At 47.0% G+C, this 6160-nt stretch overlaps 1 protein-coding gene across 1 annotated transcript in view; it reads right to left on the bottom strand.

Moving 5' to 3' along the window:
* LOC306962383 (NACHT, LRR and PYD domains-containing protein 3-like) overlaps nucleotides 1-6160 on the bottom strand; it is a gene marked incomplete at its 3' end in the record, with an annotated part of 158941 nt that overhangs the window by 84758 nt on the left and 68023 nt on the right. The window lies entirely within an intron of this gene.

Raw genomic sequence — 6160 nt, 5'->3', positions numbered from 1 at the left:
TTTTTTTTTTTCGTATCGCTCAATAAACGACTATGGACGATCGTAAACCACACCTCTCCTACGAGAAAATGAATTGGTGGTCCCCAGACCATCACTTGTGATTTTAGTCTGGTGTTAGCCAGGCTAACATCTATAATAGAAAACGCTATCTCAATGGCCGACGCCTGGGCGCCGCCATGTTTATTTCCCATACCGACTTTGAAGCTAAGCAGGGACGGGCCTGGTTAGAACTGGGATGGGAGACCGTTTGGGAACACCAGGAAGCCTGGCGACAGTAGTGACTGTGTGCGTGGTTGGTGGTGGGGGCTGAGGTGCGCAGTGGACTGAATGAATACTGCAACCAATTGTACACCGACGAGCGTCTGACAAAGCGCTATATAAGACTTCCCATGTTCATTTCCCAAAAATCCGCGGCCGGCCCCCACGTGGCGGTCCCTCCGCTCGCGGGCAGTGGCCAGAGGCCACCACGTGACCGTCCCACCGGCCGCGGGCATTGGACACGGGTCCATATGGACCGCGGTGCTGCTGGCCGAGGACAACCCGCCGTCACAACAACGCGAGTGCACGAGATCTGACTGCCGTGCGTGTGTGCGCGCATCCAAACACGGCGATGTGTGTCATCGTCACTCACCGCTAAACTGCAGCTGTAGACGCTCCGCGCAGGTACAGTTACCTCCTCCAAAACACATCTGCGTCTCTTTGTTTACGTCTCTCCTGCAGTGACCGAGGCTGTGGTTCATTATAGACCCAGTGCTGCGTCATGTCAGAGCGCACACAAATGCGTAAGATCCAATCCTGGCCATATTCGGTCTCCAAAGTTATGTCTCCGAAAAAAAGTACACGCAGAAACACGAGCTTCAAATGAAACGCGCTGCTCCGAGAGCTTCAGCCTCCGTGTGCAGAAAGCGAAAGTGAAACTACCACTTAACGAGCGCATGGCCTGCACTGTAGCGTTTTTTTTTTTTTTTTTTTCACTTTGCTGCTGTACCATTTCATTTCTATTTTTCCTTCCCTCCTTTACATTCTATAAAGCGGCTTTGAAAGCATTGCCTATTGTATTCTAAGGATATAAATACTGCCTAATAAAAAACAACGTATTCTTTTTTAGATTGCACTTACACCGTGATGCACCAAACCACGTCTCCTGCACCGTCAACCGAACCGTAACAGCTGCACCCCTAATATTAATCCATAGGCCTACATATTCCACTGTGTCTTCAATTCTATTCCCTGAGTTTATGGAACATATTGTCGTTGTAGTATATACGAAAGGAGTACAGGTGCATCAAACACTCCAATTGCAGTTTGTTTGAAATTATTTTTAGCATTCATTATTTTACACATTTGTAGTGGCCATAGTTTTAGGCATGGGTTGGGAACCACTGGTCTACTTACTGCGGGTCTACAGCTATTCTGACTGACGGGTTATAGGGACTATACTGGACATTTCTGTGTAATAACTCTTAATCTCTGAATATCACATGTGGAGACTAGCGAGGCCCGGCCGAAGGCCGGGTCTCAGCTAGTTGAGTTATAAACAATAACAACAACAATAAACAGGTAACATAAAGAACTCTACAAGGTTGTCATTATTTATGCAACAAGGAATATTACATGGTGTCAGAGACTCGTCGGACCGTACGCTTCTAAAAAGAGCTGAAGATGGACCCATCGGAAGTGCCTACACCGCTCGGTGAACCTCCCCGATGCATGGCGGCGTTTCGTGCAGCATGTAAAGCTCATGTTTTCTGGACCACTCGGGGGAAAGGCAGAAGCGATCCAATGCAGCTATTTGCTTCTGTGGGTAGGAGAAAGAGGCCAAGATATTTTTAACACTTGGACGCTGACAGCCGATGCAGCTAAAAAGCTGGACACGTACTATGGCAAGTTTGAGGAGTATCTCTGAGATACCTTGCAAATATCGTGTTTGACTTGGGCATGAGATACTATCTCATGCCATGTGAGAGAGAAGTTGCTAAATCAAGGCTCAGACCTTACATTGGATAAAGCAATTGACATTGTACGCTCATATGAAATCGCGCAAGACCAGCTAAAGACGATGGTGGCCCCACGTCCAAGTTCCCAAGCACCTATGGCAGCACACGCGGTTTTCTCGAAGCGGAGGCACACGGTACAGAAAGGCACAAAGGCAGGCAGCTGCAACTACCCGAGGAAAACATGCGGGAGATGTGCGCTGCAGCACGGCGACGAAGAAGAGTGTCCTGCTAAAGGGCATAAGTGCAAAAAGTGCCAGAAAATGAACCACTTTGCCAAAGTTTGTCAGTCGTCACAATACAAGTCTAACAAAGTGTACACAGTCGAACAAGACAATTCAAGTGGCACAGATGAACTGTTTATTGACTCTATCACTAAAACAAATGAGGGAGAAAACAAGGTAAGATGTGCAGGTAAGACCACAGTCGCACAGTATCCACTTTAAAGTTGACACTTTAACACTTTAAAAGTGTCAACTTCCTGTTCGGCTCTTCAACAGACTTTTCAAACATGTCAAACTGAGACCAGCCACACGCTCTCTGTCAGGCTATGGTGGAGAGAGACTAGACATTAAAGGTACGTGTGAGCTTAAATGCAGCAGAAAAGGCAGTCACCATATGTTCACATTAGACATTGTGAACACGGCAGCCCCTCCAATTTTAGGGCTAAGAGCATGCCTTGACCTTAACCTAGTCAAATTGGTAATGTCAGTAGAGCCCACAAGCGTCAGGGACAGCATCATGGAGGAATTTGCGGATGTTTTCAAGGGGATAGGAAGGTTCCCAGATGAATGTAGCCTACATGTAGAACCCTCAGCGGTGCCAGTCTTGTGCCCCCCACGGAGAATACCGTTCATGCTAAAGGACCGTCTAAAACAGGAGCTTGACGACATGGAAAGAAATGGCATCATCATCAAAGTAAACGAGCCCACAGAATGGGTCAATGGACTTGTTGTGGCTGAGAAACGCCATAATGGGAGGCTCAGGGTTTGTCTTGACCCTCGTGATCTAAACAAAGCAATCAAAAGACCACACTACCCTCTTCCTACGTTGGATGACGTTACCCCAAAGCTGGCTGGAGCGCAATACTTCAGCGTGATGGACGCACGTTCAGGCTACTGGAACATCAAACTAACACATGAGTCATCCCTGCTCACAACATTCAACACCATTTTCGGCAGATACCGCTTTCTCCATCTGCCCTTTGGTATTGTATCAAGACATTTTCCAGGGAAAAATAGACAAGACATACAGTGGTCTAAATGGTGTTGCAGCTATTGTTGATGACATCATGGCAGGTTGATGGTTGATGACATGGCAGGACCAGAGAGGAGCACGACGCCAACCTCCGAGCTATGCTGGAACGCACAAGGGAGCGCGGTGTGCGTCTGAACCCAGAGAAAAGTGCCGTATGCGCAACAGACGTGAGCTACTTTAGACACAAACTGACACGTGACGGCATCCAGCCTGATCCAAAGAAAGTGCAGGCAATCAAAGACATGCCGCCACCTGAAAACAAAAACGAGCTTGAAACTGTCCTAGGCATGGCAAACTACCTGTCCAGGTTTGCTCCAGGCCTGTCCGAAGTCAATGCCCCACTGCGCCAACTACTGAAACAGGACATTGAATTTGTTTGGGACCAAAACCACGACAAGGCGTTCCAACAAATGAAAGAACTCATTACCAGGGAACCAGGTCCAGTACTGAGTTACTTCGACACTACAAAGGAAGTGTGCTTACAGGTGGACGCCTCAAAACACGGTCTGGGAGCTGTGGAGGAAGGCCGACCGATAGCATATGCCTCCAAGTCACTCACCCCGACTGAGGTTAATTATGCACAGATCGAAAAGGAGCTCTTTGCAGTGCTTTTTGGGTGCAAGAGGTTTCACACCTACGTTTATGGCAGAAATATTGTTGTTGAGTCTGACCATAAGCCCCTCGAGTCAATACTGAAGAAACCCATCTCTTGTGCACCTGCTCGCCTTCAGCGCATGCTTCTGCAGCTACAAAGATATGACATCGACATCCTGCACCGTCCCGGCAAAGACATTCCTGTGGCCGACACGCTGTCCCGTAAGCCACTACAAGACTATGATCACACACTCAGTGAAGGCATGGACGAACAGGTCCACTCAGTGATAAAAAGCCTGCCTGTCAGTGACAAAAAACTCTTTGAAATACGTGCAGCTACTGAAAATGACTCACAGCTCGAAGTGCTGAAACAAACCGTATGGTCAGGCTGGCCTGAGGACTGAAGCAAATGTCCAGCAATACTTCTTGACTTTTGGAACTTCAGAGATGAGATCTCACACTATAAGGGAATCCTGTTCAAGAGTGATAAAATTATCGTACCTTCAGCCCTCATACAAAACATGTTGGAAAAGATCCATTCTGGACACATGGGAATTGAGAGGAGCAAACAAAGAGCCAGGGACGCCCTCTTCTGGCCAGGAATGGGAAAAGACATCGCCACCACAGTCGAAAAGTGCTCCATATGCCAGGAAAGGCGTTCTTCAAACACCAAGGAACCTCTCATATCTCATCAGATTCCAGAAAGGCCCTGGCCAATTGTCGCCTCAGACCTTTTCACTTGGAAAGGAGAAGAGTACAGGCTCCATCATCAATAAAATGAAAGCTGTGTTTGCTCAGCATGGTGTTCCTGAAAAGCATATCTCTGATAATGGCCAACAGTACAGCTCACGAGACTTTAAAGCATTCGCTGCTTCATGGGACCTTGAGCATGTCACATCAAGCCCCCATTATCCGCAGAGTAACGGACTCGCAGAGAGAACTGTCAGAACGGCCAAGACAATACTGGACAAAGCTCGTGCTCAGAAAATTGATCCATGCTTGTCCATCTCAGAGCACCGGAACACACCTGTCGACGGATTCAAGTCACCAGCGCAGCTTCTCATGAGCCGACGTCTACGCTCTGTACTCCCAGTCACAACTCAACAATTAAGACCCTGTGTTACTGGCTGGAAAGCAAAAACTGTACTATGACCGCAGTGCCAAGCCACTATCTACACTACAACAAGGAGACCATATCAGGTATCAACAAGAGACCGGCATGTGGAAACCAGCTGTCATCCTCCAACCAGCCGATACGGAACGCTCATACCTCATCCGCACTGGTGAAGGACAGACACTCCGCCGCAATCGCAGAAACTTGTCAAACAACCAGATTCAACCACCAGTTGCTGAACCAGTATGTGATCAACCTACAACTTCACAACAGTTCCAATCGGAGCCAACTGGAAAAGAGACTAACACACCACACACCAACAAGAACTTTCTGACTGCTACTACTATCAGGTCGCGTCATAAAACCCAGAAGTATTCTTGATCTGTGATTTGTAAAGGGTGCAGACGGATCGCTGCCATCAGGTTGCCCATTGTTCTAAAAAAAAAAAAAGGAAGATGTTGAATTACTAAAGCGAACATGTTTTTGACCCTGATGGCTTACCGTAGTCCTGGGTGTGGCTATGCATGCGGGGGATTGTTTTGTGATTTCAGTCGAATACAGAACGACATGGGGACGTTGAGTTACAATAAACAGGCAGCATAAAGAACTCTACAAGGTTGTCATTATTTATGCAACAAGGAATATTACAAATATAACTTGTGATTTTAGTCTGGCGTTAGCCAGGCTAATATCTACAGGGAGCCGGCAGGTCTTTTTTTCCTCCTTATGAAAAGAAAGCAAAGCTGTCACCGGAGGTGAGGTGTTCAAGGGTTGCGGGGGAAAAAAGCTCTGCACTGTAAACTTGGTTCTAAATGGAAGTATTATGTTCTAAATGCAAAAAAAAATAAAAAGAATAATTATAATTCCATATAAACGCAGCTGCGTGCCTGCTCACAGGACCAAACGCCATGAACACATCAGCCCTGTCTTCCCTTCACTGGTTACCAGTTGCTTTTAGAATTGACTTCAAAATGTTAAAGCTTGTTTTTAAATCCATCCATGGACTGGCGCCACATAATTTATCTGAACTGTTGTCTTTGCACGCCCTGTCAGAGCGCTGCGATCCTCGGACAGTGTTTAAAAAGTAAAGGAGCTTTTGCAGTAGCACAAACTGTGGAACTCCCTCCCTCTGAACATTAGACGCTACTTCAGTTGAGAGTTTCAAAACTCTCTCAAAACAAAGATGCTTCTCTTTGCACAG

This window comes from Gobius niger (genome assembly GCF_951799975.1).
Source record: "Gobius niger genome assembly, chromosome: 4".
Classification (NCBI taxonomy): domain Eukaryota; kingdom Metazoa; phylum Chordata; class Actinopteri; order Gobiiformes; family Gobiidae; genus Gobius; species Gobius niger.
This window is presented reverse-complemented; position numbering and strand designations above follow the sequence as displayed.